Source organism: Acanthochromis polyacanthus, chromosome 11, assembly GCF_021347895.1.
Source record: "Acanthochromis polyacanthus isolate Apoly-LR-REF ecotype Palm Island chromosome 11, KAUST_Apoly_ChrSc, whole genome shotgun sequence".
Taxonomy (NCBI): domain Eukaryota; kingdom Metazoa; phylum Chordata; class Actinopteri; family Pomacentridae; genus Acanthochromis; species Acanthochromis polyacanthus.
The window spans coordinates 21,514,220-21,531,281 of NC_067123.1; the positions used below are offsets into that span (position 1 = coordinate 21,514,220).

General features: G+C 38.7%; 1 protein-coding gene across 1 annotated transcript in view; it reads right to left on the bottom strand.

The window, feature by feature from the left end:
* Nucleotides 1-2,049, bottom strand: part of phactr4a (phosphatase and actin regulator 4a) — a 41,870-nt gene extending 39,821 nt beyond the window's left edge. The window contains exon 1 of the mRNA XM_051955213.1: nt 1,723-2,049. The gene's annotated coding sequence lies outside the window, so the exon portion shown is untranslated. The remainder of the gene's footprint in view (nt 1-1,722) is intronic.
* Nucleotides 2,050-17,062: the final 15,013 nt, after the last annotated feature.

The following is a 17,062-nucleotide window of genomic DNA, read 5'->3' on the forward strand; positions in this document are numbered from 1 at the left end:
GAAAAGTCAATGTTTAAAATCAGCTCTGCTCTGTTTGCACTGCACTGCTAGTGCAGAAATTTGACAAAATCCTGTTTGTTCACTGTAAGCTCCCAATTAGCTCATTAAGGGGGCCCAGTTTATCGGATAAAGGGCTACAGCTCTGCAGAGAATACTGGAATACAATCAGCCATTGTGCCAAGTTCATTCTGCAGACCTGGCAATCACTAAACAAAGTCCCAAGCTGCTATCTGCCTGGGAGAGAGCTGTGTAGACCTCTGCATTTATTTGAAATCGACCAACCATAGTCGCTTGTTGTACCAAAACATAGCAACTTTACCATTTGTTTTCAATGTCAAAACTAACCAGACAGCACAGAGCACACATATACATACTGTAAAGGCTGCACAAAGTTGTCTAGTGTAGTTTAACAATAAAAAGATTTGGAAATCAATTCAGACCACAAATGAAGGATATTTTTTATGTGAAAAAACAGCAGCAATAATTAAAGACATCGATTGTATAATATTAGGCTATAACTCCTGGATATATGCCACGATAACATTCCTTTATCGAACAACCAAACTTGCAAAATTATTAGTAATTTTCTGAAATTCACAGATTTTTTTAGATTGACCAAACCAAAACATTATCTTTTTGGTTGGAGAAAAAATCTCCACGAGACAACAGGTTTTCTGCTGAAGAATCTCGGGGTGAAAAGATTAGATAAGCATCCCATTCCCACCATTTGAATGCTGTCAAAAGCCCATTCATGTCAATCTTAACCTCATTCCATAATGCTACTGACCATTCCATATGCTTCATAAGGTGATACTGAAATGGAACTTACAAATTTAGCTTTTCTGCTAAATGATGGAAGTGTAACCCCTGTGAAATGCAACAGTCCATGACTATCTGTATACAAAGCACAATAACCAGACTGACCTGATTACAATGCAGCCTATCTAGAACAAATACAATAAACTACAGTTCCTATTGTCTTCCTCCTCTCTAAAAGTGTGCATAGTCCTACAGGGCGTATTGCTGTTTTCAGAAAGTACTAAAAGCACAGGGTGCTTGTTGGAACAAGTAGACGGGCCTGTGGATGGAATGCAGAGGAATGCTTTACAGAGAGGCAAGCTGCCTCCCTAGAAGCCAGATAATTTACACCTGAAGCCTCCTCTGGCTCATTAAAATGTAATCTAACGCTACAGCTGCTCAGTGACACCTCAAAGAAAATATACTCAAAACTTCTAGACAACACAAATAAAGCACAGTAAAATGGAGGTTCTAACATAATGGTAGTGGTTAAATATCCAGAGAACAACACACACACAGTAAGTGGGTGAAAAGCGACTTTCAGTCCTTTAGCCTCGCCTTAGCTAACGCTACAGGAACACTAACAAGCTAACATCAGACAGGTACAGGTAGCTACGTAACTAAAGATAATTGGGAAAAGTTAGGCATACTGTCATAGTCTGAATGCAGTCCTTTACATTGTTTTGTCCTCCCATTTAATTCCCTAATGTGGCAAAACAGAACTCGGTTTGTGAGCTAAAGATAGACACGCATTACAGCAGTACCTGTATAATGCTAATCCTGTTGCTGTTGCTAGCTAAAGTTAGTTAGAGCCAGCAACAGGTGGCTACTGTCCCTGCACTGTAGCATTAGCTTCGTTAGCTAATTAGCTCACACGTCAAGCTCACTGAAACCTATTCGCGGTGATGTACAAATGTTTCTTACCTTTTCTAGCAATCGGTTAACTTGTGTGGCAGTGGATCCAGACGACAGGAGACGCGGTTTGTCTGTATGTGGTTCAGCCCTGATTACTTTTGACACTTGTCGCTGCTGTCCATCACAGGGGGGAAAAAAGCAAGGCGGAACTAGCTCCAATAACTTCCTTTTGACCCAAATCCAATCACAAAAGTAACTTTCCGAAGCGGCCGAGCAAAGATACAGGTCTCAAGTGTTGACTGGATTCACACTGAGTGGCAGGAAACGCGCAAAATGCTGTAATCGAAACTTCTTTGTTAACACTTTGCTGTCCAAAAGTGTTGCACTTTAACTCGGTAGGAAGATTAAAGGCTTTCGCGCATGCGCATTTGTTAGGGGGAAGGCTGTTGTTTCACCTGTAGAAAAGGTTCCACGACACAGGGCTGGACTGTGTGACAGTTCTCGGTCAAGACGGTGGATCGTGACGTGATTGTGTGATTGTGGTTAAGGTGTGGTTATGATTTGACAACTGAAACCGTTTCGTTAGATGTGGGTAATAGAAAAGACAGTCGTCATGGTTGCAGCCACCCCCTAAATTAAGTTGCAATGAAATAATTTCAGAAGTGATAGGACGTCCAAAGAAAAGGTATGGAGGTATGTTGATGTGACCTTATGTTTCAGTTTTTTTGTATATATATATATATATATATATATATGGCATATATACATATATATATATATATATATATTCTCACAACTTCTCACAACTTTACCTGTTGGTAAAATACAAGCCACATAAAAAATTGAGAATAATTTTAATCTTAAATACCAAATTTGTATTAATTAAAACGAGTCACGAGGTAAGATTCTGCTCCATTTTATTAGCACAGCTCCCACTTTTTCTAAACGGAACAGAAGCAATAGAAATCAACAGTTTGAATACTGTGATCTCTTCTGGCTGTTTTGTTGAACTGCATGAGTGCAGTCTGGAGATTTTTTTCACCAAAGATCAGTGGCAAAGTTTAGTCTGCCACCTGCTGGGCTGGTAAACACTCTGCCACTGAGTGCAGACAATCATGAAGCTGTTGGATCACTACAGAACAAAAACAAAAGTCAGCCCAAAAATGATCAAACATTTACTCATCTAATACCAGAACGGAGCTATAGATTTTTCACATCCCATAAGAAGGGTTTCTGAATCAAATTTAAACAAACACCAAAAGGAATACACAGACTTTTTTCCAGATTCTTTTCGTCTCTCTTCTGACATTTGCGGTAATCCAAGAACAAGGCATCGATGCCAGAGCTGATAGAGAGGCAGTTCATGCAAGTCTGGTTAAATTTATGTGCCCTTTGTTTGTCTGATGTTAGGAAGTTGACACACCACAGAAAGCTGCTGCCTGCTGTGAGAATAGCTGCTGCCGCCTTTCCCAGTCTGCTGTTTTTCTGCTGAATACTCTGCTCAACAAGTCTCCATGTGAGGAACTGCAGGGTATGAACGAGAAGTCAGACAAAAGCAAATCTGCCACTGACCTTTTACATGGACTCATTCTAGTCTAAGTGACCCAGACAGGGTTTCCCACCCTCCTACTCTATTTAATTATAACACCCTATTATGAGCCACAAGTCGAGGCCTGTGGATGAGTCTGAGCACTTGTTGTTATAGCGCTCAAATGTTAAGATTTAAGTAAACAAAGACATATGGCCATGTAATTTTAGCTGTTGACAACAACATACTAAAACATGTTAATTTTTTTACACGACACTATAAAGAAATTTCATACAACCAACTACGGCAATCTATTTCAAATTTGTTTAATATAAACATGAGAGTTTTGCTTATTTCTAATTAAATGAACCTAAAATGTCTCATTTTTGTTTTCAGATCAGTCATTTCAACAAAAAAAATCTCACAACTTGAGATTTTTTGACCTAAAATGATCAGCTGAGAATTCAGTGAAACCAATAAAGTTTATAAGAAATAAAGTGAGCATATAAGCAGACTTCAGGATGCTCTCTTGTTTTTTTTTTTTTTTTTTTTACCCCTAATGACCTAAACAATTACAACCATGACAAAGATCCGTAATTAATTCCCTACAACCTCAGTTTAGTTTTGATAATTAAAGGGGGAAGAAAGTCTGTAAAATTAGAGAATATAATAGGAGAGAGTCTTTCTGTAACTGCTATCTATGTGACTAGCTGGTTCAATTTCATATCTTAAGTTTAGTAAACTTTTTTCTCAAGTTTAGTTATTTTAACTAAGGCAGTTCTACACTTGCCCAGCTCATAAGATGGCTAATTAATCAACTGCTCTTCTCATGTTATCTTCATGTGACTCTTGTATACATTTTATTTCCCTTTAAATCATACTGTAAATGTTTTCTCATTTAAGCAGAAGATCAAGCTAAGAAAAGTTCCTAAATTGCAGCACTTATTTCTTCATGCAATTCAGTTTAAATTCTCTAAAAGCTTGTCTGTTTGACTTTTTAAGAGGGTGTTTTTGCAGTGGCTGGTCTTTTTTTTTCAGATTTTGTTGGGTGTTGCGTGTAGCTTTATGACACATTCAAACTGATAACAGCGGCAGTTCCACCAATGAATTAAAACAGCCATTCATACATTAATCAGACTTATCCATTGAGCAAGAGGTGAGGTTCACCCTGGACAGATCACCAGTAAGAAGGCTGGCATCTAGAACAAGACAATCATTCACATTCATATCTGCGGGCAATTTATTTAGGGTTGCTAGTCCGAGCACATTCTCATATTTCTGTATGACTCTTGTATATTCTTATCATTTATTTATATTATATTTTATTTGTTTTATGAATTTATCTATTTATTCTTATTCTTATTATTTAAAATGTATTTTCATTTTATACCCTAATATTCCTTGTTGTCTTTGAATATCCATGCTGCTGTAACAACTTAATTTCCCTCAGAGGATTAATAAAGTCATCTAAGTCTAAGTTTACGCCAACATTACTTGAATGTCTTTGGACTAAATAAAGAACGGAGGGAGTTAATCACACAAAAAATAATAACATAAAAAAACATACCAAAAATACTCAGCAGCAGCAAATACAATGACAAGTGAAGACAGCCAAGATGGCCGCCAGGCTACAAGAGGTACAATGCATGCGTGTTGACATTTTGGGTGGGCTAATTCAATTCAGTTTTATTTATATAGCACCAAATCACAGCATATGTTATCTCAATGCACTTCACATTATAAGGTCAAAACCTTATAATACTTTGGAAAGAAACTCAACAATTTACCATTTAGCAGCACCTGGCAAGAGCAGAGAAGGAAAACTCTGCTTTAACAGAAAGTAACCTCTGACTCAGAGAGGTGTGTGGTCGGGATGTGGGGAGAGAGAAAAGATAAGTAGTGAAAAACGGTAAACAAGATAAACACTTGGCAGGTTGGTGATGAATCATGCAGCTCCAAGGTCAGAAATACTTGCAGAAAGGCAAAGGAGGGAAAGGACAAAGAGGACACTGCACAAACTATATGTGACAGAACACAAAGGGCAGAACTGCTGTTTTGCAATGGCATAAACAGATGGCAGCAGCCAATTTAGCAATATTTTGGAGGGAGGAAGCAGCCTACACATCATCCATCTTTATAAAGAGTTTGTGGTTAACAAATTTCCATTAGTAATCGTAGGTTACATGAGGTCCTAGTGTTTTTCCACAAGGCTGATGGACTTTCATCACATATAATGTCCAATCTTGGGTACATTTCCTTCTAAGAGAATCACTTGCAAATCAGCATTGTGATCTGGCGTGGACCTCCCTCATATTAAACTTAGACCCGGCGAACAAAAAGAGGAAACCGGCATTTCTGAACCCTGAAAAGACAAACTATAAATATGCTAGAAAGTCTGAGCATTTTTCACGGTGAATAGAAGCAGCACAATGCATGTGCTGTTTGATTAGTTACACCCATGGATCTATTATTAGTCAGCAGGATTATATTTCAGTTTCTGCCGTGTCTCTTTTTTAAATGTTCATTTCCTGTAGCAGTTTCGGACAATCTCTCTATAAATTCTCTGTTTGAATGAGAGGGAAAAGGATCTGATTCATATCTGCTCGGCTCACCCATCTATCTGTCAGACTTCAGAACATTAGATACATATCAGTGGATGTCTGATGCCACCCAAAGGAGTCGTACGCCTTGCTTCCTTTTAACTTATGAATCAGACTTTCCTGTGATCACCACAAGTTTTTGTTCAAATACAAAATCTTATCTTAATGGTCAAGAAAGTAAACTTGTATAGTCATGAATGTGACTCCCTGGCTTTACTTTAACCCTTTAGAGCAGAGGCAGAACCCAGGGGTGACACGGCTTCCTCAGACTGAGGTCAAGTCCATTCAGTCAACCTGTAGATAGGACTATTAGAGGGCTACTTATGTAGTTAGAGAAGTGGAGTGACATCCAGTAGCTACTGGATTTCTAGCAGAAGTTATTTGCAGAACCGTTTCTCTACAACCACGCCCACACAGATACATTTCAACAGCGCAACAACCACCCCTTTAACCACATACAACCTACTAAATCTGACCAACCAGAAAATACTGATATTGTTACAATTCAGAGTTTTAAATGATCCCCTTCAAAAAGTGTGTATGATTCAGGTTTAACTGTAGATTTACTTGAAGCTCTTGTACAGACTCGAGACTATCGAGATGAAACCTACTTTGAAGAATTATAGAAAAAAACTGCTGAATAATGCAGGACTGATCCACAACCTGCAGCCAAAAGAAAGAAACTAAAGGCTGGATGACCAGTGTGATATCACAGTTATGTGAGTTCTGACTTATGGCAAAAGAGATTTACATGTCCATCTAGCCATTATCCCTGGACAGGTCACCAGATTATCACAGGGCTACACATAAAGTCAGATAGCACACTAGCATTCACATCTACGGATAATTTAGTCCAACTAACCTCAGCATGTTTTCGGACTATGGAAGGTTCAGGCAGTTAAAACGGTGGGGTGAAACTGTTACACTACCAGTCAAAAGTTTGGACACACCTTCTCATTCAATGCTTTTTATTTATTTGTATTATTTTCTACATTGTAGATTTATACTGAAGATTAACACTTTTTTTGTTTTATGTCTTCAGAGATAGATAGATAGATAGATAGATAGATAGATAGATAGATAGATAGATAGATAGATAGATAGATAGATAGATAGATAGATAGATAGATAGATAGATAGATAGATAGATAGATAGATAGATAAAACATTCATTAATCCCACAGCGGGGAAATTAATTTAATTGAATGAGAAGGTGTCCCCAAACTTGACTGGTAGTGTAAATGAATATACATTTTTCAACAGCCTTTTATGTCTGTTAGAGACTAGCCTTTACTATACAAGTTATTAATTAAGCCCATTAGGACCTGATAAATCTCAATATTTTACAGTATACCAACATCTTAAAACATCGTTCTGTGGCAACATTTCCTCATTGGTGGATTGGTAGCCGTTTAATTTGACTGGTTTGCCGGAACTGAAAAGGGGAGCAACCTTAGCAAAGAAGATGGAGTAGGAAACAGCAACAAGTAGTATTTGAACCTAAGGCGGAAAATCCTGAGGGGCATCCAACTAAAGTTTCTAAATACTGGCTTGTTCCTGATTCTAGATAAAAATAGTTTCGGAAGAAGGATTTCAGTTTTTAAAAGAAGATGTCTGACAGTGAGGAAGACGTATAAAAAAATGTTTGTGTAGTTAATCTCACTGCCAGGAGGGGGCCTAAAGTTCTGCGTTGCAATTTAAAGTCATGTGTTTGTTAAATTCTAAAACACTGTCAACACCAAGAACTGTTTATAGTTGAAGTGTTACGATTAAAACATGTTTCTGTGTTGGACGAGTTCTGTAGAATACAGAGAGGTAATGGAGACTTCATTAAATCCGTCATGTAACCTGTACTGTCTGCTTAAAGTGTACTGCAGACTGCACAAAGTCTGAGCTGGGCTGCATTATAGGAAAATGTAAAAGTGGAGCTGCCATTATTTGTAGATTTACACTCTTGTTTACAATAGTCGACCTTGACTGAACTTACTTTGCTTTCAGTGTGACTTAAATAGTCTCCGAATATCTAACCAACTCTAACCCCAATTTAAAGGTGGTAAAAATACAACAGCAACAAACCTAAACGTGGGTTATATTTGGGTCAAGTTGTGAAACCTCAGTCCTGACAGTAGACCTGTCTGTGATTTCCGTGTGTCACCCTGCAGGAAACAGACAGGAAAACAATGAGCCCCTCGCTGCAGAGACAGAGGCTGGCTGTACACCGCCGTATCACGGTTTCACTCAAACATTAGATAAGCCAGTGCCAAGCAATCCTGACAAGCACATTAGCGGTGAGTCACAATTATTACCCTCATTAGAAACCTGCGTGGCAACATCAAACCACAACAGACTGCAATGACACTGAACTCCATTTCCTTATCAATCACCAAACAGGGTTCAGTACAATGTGCATGGAGCCTGTTAATACTTTTAAAATTAAACTGATAATGATGTTATCCACCAGAGAAAATTACAAATGGGTTGATTATTTCAGTGCAAATTAGACCACAACATACTCCTGGCTTAATGGAATAATAGATCTAAAGTTTCTAAAGCCACAGCATGGCATCAGGTCAGAGGACTAGAAATGGATCAATAGTGTTGGTCCTGTTCAGACTGTGCCAGCTGAGGCTAAATATATGGTTATTACGTTTTTGTATTTGCAGTTATGTCTGCAGTGCTGTGGACATGGCTATGCATCTGTGCTGTTATCATTTTGTATCAATCTTAGTCGAGAAAACATTGTGAAGCCTAGTTTTGAGCCTGTGGTGCTTCTCTCATAGGACAGATGTGTAAGCAGTGCAGCACAGGAGATCATAAATACATCAGCTTCAACATGCTCAGCTAACAGTAGAGTTACATCTGTCATAAAACAATGTCTCACAGTCATTGTAACTAAAGCTGAGTCATGGCTACAACTACAATCACTGCGATGCAACCAATAGTCAATATAGCAGCCATTTATGACAGAGTTGGTCAACTAGCTAGTATCTATTCGGATGCCAGGTGGCTGTCAGTCAGAGAGCTTGTTTGTTCATTGCTGATTTACATTGTTTTACCTGTGTTTGCCAGTTTAATGGAATGCTTAATCATTATTGCCATAAGCAAGTCCTCCATTGCATCCATTGCATAAATAATTATGTTAATCAACAATTCAAAAGTAATGGCTGTTTTTGATTATTTAATTTTCAATAAATTTTTATTTATTGTTACTTTTGTGAGTTTCAAGTGATTTCAGTGAGAATTGTGGGTTTTTCCTTCTTTAACTGAGGGGTACCAACAATTTTGTCCACGTGTGTAGATGCTACTGAAGGACAGAGTTACTGTCCATGCACAGAATCTTTCATTTTGGGGGCTTTTATTCTGGAATTCTTGTCCAAGCTGCTTCAAAAGAAATTGTTCTCATCTGAAAATATTGAACCACCCCAAGGAGCAGGCGACTAATCTCAGTAAAGATGTGAGATAGCAAAATGCGATATGAGAAAAGACAGAAATAGTGAAAAACTTTGATGTGTATGAGCTTGAAGGCGGACATGCCAATCTTTAGGTGATCAAAGAACCGATAGAAGTCACTCATGATGCAATCTACCTCAAACTACGATTATACTCACAGTTTTCTTGTCTTATTCTTATCTGTTATCCTGAGTTTCGCTTTTAGCAGGTTGTACTTTAGTGCTGACTGACAACATAATGAGTGACAGGATAATTTGTTGAGAAACCACTAGCAATCCGTAAAAATGCACCCTTTTAACACAACTGTAAAAGTTTGAAACCACTTTGAAACCTTTATTGCCCGACAGTTCAAACAATAGGCTCAAAAGAATATTGCAAAGTAAAGAGTTTTGTATTGGAGGGTATTTTTTAGAAAAATTTCCACAACTTGCAAAAGAGGTTTGAAAAAGTACAAAATCCCTTTTCTGGACAGATTTAACACAAAGGTCACCATTAGCAGATGAGGGTTTCTGCCAGGAGTAAATAAAGCCCATCTGTCAGTGATGACACATTGTCTGCTCATGGACTCAGACACAAGAGGCAGCAATATGACTGTACAGAACAAACGCTGTTTTACGATGGCTACACACTCAGAAGATTTATGTCTTGAGAGCATTACGGTAACACAGTCGTCCCACTCAAGTAGTAGAGTTTGTTTGGTGGTGGAGGAGTTCACATGTTTATTGACTACTGAAGAGAATCAGGGACAGCTGGCTGACACCAAGAAGAAGCCATGAAGACTTCCTGCACAGCTTTCCGGTTCAGCTCAAATATACTACAATCACTATGAATACTTTAGGGTTTCATACAAGTTTAATACATACTTGAGTTGAATCTACCTCATAGCCTACGCAAATAGCCTACATCACTTCGAGCTTTTACACTTGTGCATTGGATGTGTTTGTGCTGTTCTGTTGAGTTTCTTATTGCAATTCGAACTATGGAAACTGAAACAGTGCCAATCATGTTGGAAGTGCAATCAATAAATACTGAACACCAGTTATTTTTGTAGACAATACTGCAATGCAAAAAAAAAAAAAAAAAAAGAAAGACACATCAACACTGAGTCTATACAAGGACTGGTAAAGCTGTAAAAATGAGACAGCCTATCACTACAATTGCAGAATACTGCCTGTTGCTTTTACATTAGAAGCAAGGTAGATACAAATAAAGGTTCATATTTATTATATTTTATTATTAAAAGGAAGTGTCACCTCGTGCAAGTTTCTATGCCATGACTACATAACAAACAGGCCAGTAAGGTGAGAGGTCTTGACCCATTGCAAAGATCAGAATCAAGGACAACTAAGGTATTTTTTAACTTATAAATATCAGCAACCTCCTAATGTTTTTGACACAAACCAACCAACCAGAGGCCATGAAACATCACAGAAGTCTTTGGCATGGTAGCCTGTTGCAAATTAAACCCCCACAATGCTCTCTGCTTGCCAACACTGAACTGCTTGCAGTCTGAGTGATGCCTCCTCGGGTCACCTGGCATTAAACAGCAAGAGGCTCCACCTGGTGCAATTAGCAACTACCAAAAGCATATGTCTGCAGTATGGGGGTATTATTGTGGCAAAACTATTTGTAAATGTGCTTCTCAATCTGTGTGAGGTTTGTAAATGTGTAAAAGAATTTGTAAATGTATGCTGAGATTTGCTAATGTAAACCATAATCTGCAAATGTCTTTTCAAAATCTGTATGTCTGTAATTAGGTTTTTAAATGAGTAAAAAAAAATGTGCTAATCTGTTATTAAAATTTGTAAATGTAATACCATTTATCAGTGCTTATTTGGCTACAAGTGCTGGAAATACAGACAAATCATCAGTTACAAGTCAAGCAGACCTCACAGTTGGCTGTCTTTTCTCGTGTGATTTTTGCTACACTTCTGCTGTGAAAGATCTGCATCTGTAACTTCAGGGTTTCGGTGCCCTGAGCTCAGGCTCACAGGCCCATTCACCCTGGCTGTGTACTGCACTGCTATTCTGTACCTCAGTAGTTCTGCCGCCTGCAAGCTCTAATCTGGACTTCCTGTTTTTAAGGTTCACCAGTGGTTTACACCTTTTGGTGAACCGTCTGTATTCACTCTGGTAAAGTCTTCTCTTAATTGTTGACACAGACACACCAACCTACTGGAGAGTGTTCTTGATCTGGCCACCTGATTAGGGTTTTTCTTGACCTGATTCTTCTGTCGTCTACCACGCTTGTTTTCTGTGGTCTTCGAGGTCTTTTGGCATTACTAGGCTCACCAGTGCAATCTTTCTTTTTAAGAATGTACCAAACAGTTGATTTGGCCACACCTATTGCTTTTGTTATCTCTCTCATGGGTTTGTTTTGATTTTTCAGCCTAATGACAGCTTGCTTCACTGATAGTGATGCTCTTTGGACTTCATATTGAGAGTTGACTTCACCAGATTCCAAACGCAAATACCACACTTGAAATGAACTCTAGACCTTTTATCTGCTCCTAGTAAATATTGAGAGAATATCACACACCTGGCCACAGAGCAGCTGAGGAGCCAATTGTCCAATTACTTCCTGTCCCTGATAAAGATGCATTGCACATATAAAATGTGTTATAATTCCAACATTTAGATGTAAATACTCTCACATTAAAGCTGAAAGTCTGCACTTCAAGCACATCTTGATTGCTTCATTTCAAATCCACTGTGGTGGTGTACAGAGCCAAAAAGCTGAAAATTGTGTCAGTGTCCAAATATTTATGGAGCTGACTGTATGATGGATTGGGAAATGGTGTTAGATTGGGACTTGGTATCAGCAAAGAGTAAATATATACACTATGCCCTAACAGGAATTTTATTAAAGCTGATTTAACAATGATAACCATATGTTATGTAAGATCAACATTTAGTTGTACTATTTGTCTTTTAAAGGCTTTGTCCAACCGTTTCAAAAGCTAGTTCAGGCCCATTTGTTTTCATAATAACATGATAAGATTGACACAACTTTTTGAATATGTGTACTGAGTGTGTGGCTGGCTAGCTTGTCACAGCTTGAAGATAAGGTACAGGAAGGAACAGTCTGACCATTTCAGTTCAGAAATTTGAAACACATTAAAATATAGTCACAGGTGTCTTATAGTCATGTAAATAAACTGGCAATAATCTATCTTTTGGCTGTAGACTAAGGTGCTGCTCATGGTCTTTAGGAAGACCAAATGCTGCACACACATCATCCATATCAACTGAATTGATTGTTGTTTCTCAGCATCCACATCTCCAAGGACCTTAGAGGCCTTGCTGTAACACCTCAACCCCCAAAATTGTTTACTCTGTTAATACCATTTATTCAGTCATTGTTAATTATACTGTAGATATTGTTAATATGTTTCTTTTAATCCACATCTATATACTTAATTATCTATCTTATATTGAATCCACAGCTACATATTAATATAATTGGTGTGTTTAAAACTTTTTAGAGTCTTAGTACTTTTACTCCATGCAATGTCAATAAATTTGAATGTAAACTAAAATGTAATCCCATTACAATACATGTGTAAAATGGTGTGCAAACAGTTAAAACAACCAGCAAATATAGATCATTTATTCTAAGTTGCAGCAGCACTAAAGTTAGGAGTTGGAAAACCCACTTAATTATTATTATGTTTTAATTAGGGACAAAAAAAGAAAGGATGAATGCAAATTTTACTAAATGAGGCTGTCTTTTAGAAGCGACTGAGACAGCATCAGTGGATAGGCTGACCGATCAGTTCGTCCAAGAAAAACATGATCTCATCATAAACTGCGTAGGTCCTTATTATTGAAGACATTTTTACATTGTTGACTCTGTGGTCTACATCACACTCTCTAATGAAGTGGCTTCCTTTTTCCCCAGCAACTCTGACAAGGCAACATGGGTTTTGATATTGAAGCCTTTGCTACTAAAACTCATTCATTTAATTGGCTAAATGTTTCCCCTGTTATCAGTATCCAGTCTCTCAACAATAAGCTGTGGCTGGGTTAGAAAGCCTCACAAAACTCTGGACTATTGAAATTTCGATGATGCTGGCTGATTGCGAATTTAAAAAGTTACTGAACATTAATACACTTTACAATTAGTAAATTGCATCTATCAATTGAAATTCTTTTTGATAGTGTTTATTGCAACAAAGATGTACTTTCCGTTTACCAAAAAAGAAATACCCAAGGAAGTGAACTCAGCATCAAATAAGGTGTTTGAGGACCAAGTTTTACTCCACAAGGTATCAATCTAAGCCTTGGTAACAGCAGCATTTAAAAGGCAATTCATTGCAGTGGAATTGCCATTGATTAGTGGATTCCCTCAGTGGGGCACAATAAATCTATAAAACTTGTTGCATCCAGTTGCATCAGTGTAGTGCCTTTGAGAGGAGAGCCAGAATCCAACATGGAGGAAGGCTTTGCAGGTTACTGACTGCGTTGCACCATTCACTTTTATTTCACTTTGTCAGTCTGTGAGTCAGTGAAACATACATCTTTATAACAGGCTCTGTTCACACACTACTGACTGTTATATTTGTATGCTGGACAGCAAAAGACAGGCTGTCTGTTTTCACCTTGAAACTGCAGTGTACAAGTGACACTTTCAGAAACACAGATTCAGATTTCCAGGGTTTCATATTTGACAAACTAAAGGAACCAGTTCTGTCAACTTGTAGTGGAGCTTTTTGTATCATGACTCTTCTTCAGAATCAGTTTCCAGTTGGGACATGAATGGATGAATTACTCCAGTATTACAACTTGACATTGCCAAATGCAGAACATTTTTACAGTGTTCTTAGTGTCTTAGGTGAGCTGGGCGTGCTTGATGTGCGATAAATGGGACTTCATAGATCTGCATTCTTAAGCAAGCAATGGTGCAGTTACATCCATTTTAATGCAGGAGTTGATTATTTTAATGGACATAAAATATGTCTAAATATGGAACTTTGAAACGGTGCTAGTCACGAATTGGGTGGGGATTTCCTCCATGAGGTGTCTGCATGTTCAGCACACTTTTGTGATTTGGGGCCTATAGAGAGCGTACATTAGCTTCCTTCTCAGGTAGTTGCATAGGGAGCATGCACAAATGAGATTCCTGACAGCCGAGCCCAGATTGAATCAAATTCTAATCATAGAAAAATTCATCTTGTGGGGTTTGTAATGCGAAAACAACGTGCTGACCTACTTTTTTAATGGTCGTGTGTAGGGTAAATGTTTCATCTAAGGTTTTGTCCACTGTACCCTTGGCTTGGCTTTTTGGGATTTGTCGTTGTTGTTGCTGTTGTTGTTATTTCGCATTGACCATCGGAATACATGGACTTACCAGGAAAACAAAGAGGATCCAATTTATTTACAGCTCATTTCTCTGCGGTGTTTTCAGTGAATGTTCTCTTAAGTGGCTGTCCGGACTGACAGTGTTCAGAAAGCGGGGGGATGCAATGATACATTCAGTTGGGGTAAGTAGGGGGTAAGTCCTGGTCAAAAAGTGCCTAGGTTTGTAACTATTTTGTAACTAAAGTTTGCCAAAGGGATAATAGAGCTGTCCAGTGATAACACTTCTCTAGAAAACAAAGGTTTTTCAGTGAAGTGCTGATTTGTTTTGTTGGTGCACATTGTGTGGGGCAGTGATTGTGGAGCCCAGCAGGATCCGTCCTTCCTCCTGCCACCCTCTCTCACGTCACCATGAATAAAGGCCATCGTCATGGGCGTCCCCATCTGATAAAGCCAAGGATCGGAGCATGTCCAGAGGAGCTGGGGCATCATGGAAAGTCGATAAAAAAAGGCTGTTTGTGACAGTTGTTCTTTGTTTTAAGGGGAGATTCCTGAGGCTATTATTAGTTCCCCAAAGATCTGCAGAGTGTCAGATATATTTAGACTAGAAAATAAAACAAAGGTGTCTGAAGTTATGGAATTTGTGAGAGTGTAGCTTGATAAGGTTGAGGTTTGGGCAGTGTGTTGTTTATAAAAGGATAAACATTCTTAGCAGGGCATTAGATCAGTGTCGTTCCCCCCGCACATGTACAACGATGACATGTTAGTGTCTAGGACTGAGATGGAATTTAACCATTGGAATTTGCATTCTTTTGTGAACAAGGTCATTGTTTTGGTTTTATCTCCCACATCTTTAGATCAGCCACATGTTAAAAGTGGATAAATCCAACCAGAAGGGAAGATAAAGGGACGAACCCCACTCATCTGAAACAAGATTAGATGGCAATGTGTGAGACATTAGCTTTGCTCCAGCTGAAGATCATAGTCAAATACTACCTGAAGGCAGTGTTAATGTTTGAAGATTAGTGGCTTAATAGTGTGTACGGCAGCTCGAGTAGGCGGCACAAATGGAGGGTGTCATTGCCGTGCAAATTACACCGGTCCTCTGATTTTCAGTGAGCCGTAGCGTGTTAGCTTCAAGATGAGCAGAGGGCCTGAGGCTGAGGTAATGGTTATGGTTGGAAGAGTTGAAATATGGGTCAGGGTGTCCTGTGTTCTGCAAAAGAAAACATTTGTGTGATAGTTGTTGGTGACAGCTGGTTTAGGCAAGCAGATTCTCAATGGGAGGGATTTTTAACTTTGGTTAATCCAGTAAAATAATCAGTCTGCTGTACATTAATGCAGTATTTCTGTGCTTGGTGAATACACTGATGAGGCATAACGTTATGACCACCTGCCTAATATTGTGTTGCCCCTGCCCCTTCATGCTGCTAAAACTCCTCTGACCCAGTGGGGCTTGGACACAGGACCTCTGAGGATGTCCTGTGGCACCAGAATGGTGGCAGTGAATTCTGTGGGTCGCAGAATGGGACCTACCTAGATCTTATCCCGGTTCATCCCATAGATGGTCAATATGATTTGGATCTGATGAGTGCGGAACCCGGGTCGCCAATCCTGAGCAGTTTTTGTGGTGTGTCGGGGTGCATTGTCCTGCTGAAGGCGGCATCAAGGACTGCTGTTGTCACGGGGGCTGAGGGGGTTTCTTGACCTTCAATGCTTAGGTGGGTGGGACTTGTCAAACATTCACACAAATGTCAGGACTCAAGGTTTCCCAGCAGAACATTACTTTATAACAAGATGATCAATGTTATTCGGTTCACCTCTCAGTGGTCATAACGTTGTAGCTGATTGGTGTATTTAGCTCACTAGTAGAGGTTTAGCTAAGCAAAAGACACTTTGCAAAAAGTTTGGCTTTATCCAAAGCTGAAGAATAAGTTGGGTTTTTTTGTTTGTTTGTTCTGTTTTCATACAAATATCTGTCACATTTAGGCACAATGTAACTTTAAGAGGTGATGCCAAAGGGTGGTTGGGGCGGGCAGTGGGTTTGCAAAGCTCTCAATTCCCACATCAGAGATATGCATTTGTGTCCACATTCTGTTGCTAACAAAAGCACTTTCCTTAAGGTTAGGGAAACAATGAAGACATTTCGGCTCTAGTCATTTACTTTACAGTGTTTAGCTAGAGTCATATGAGAGCTGGTGTGCTCGAGCTTTGATACATAAAGATGACTTTCTAGGAATGTAATCAATGATAGAGATGATGATGGTTGCAATTCTACTCATGTTATGTTGGTATCACTTCTTCTTTTTCTTTAATATGAACAAAAAACATCAAATAAAGAAATGTTTAAATATTTTTTTGGTAACTCAAACCACAGCCAAAGACGCCACACAGGAAACACATGAAACTGGCTTAACTCCCCCTTCAACTCACAAACTGTCATTTCTATGTGCATCTTTCTGTGTGGATTAAAGTAGATATAGTACATTGTATATTCCTTCCTGTATTTATGGCAAGCTAGGCTGTTTGGGTT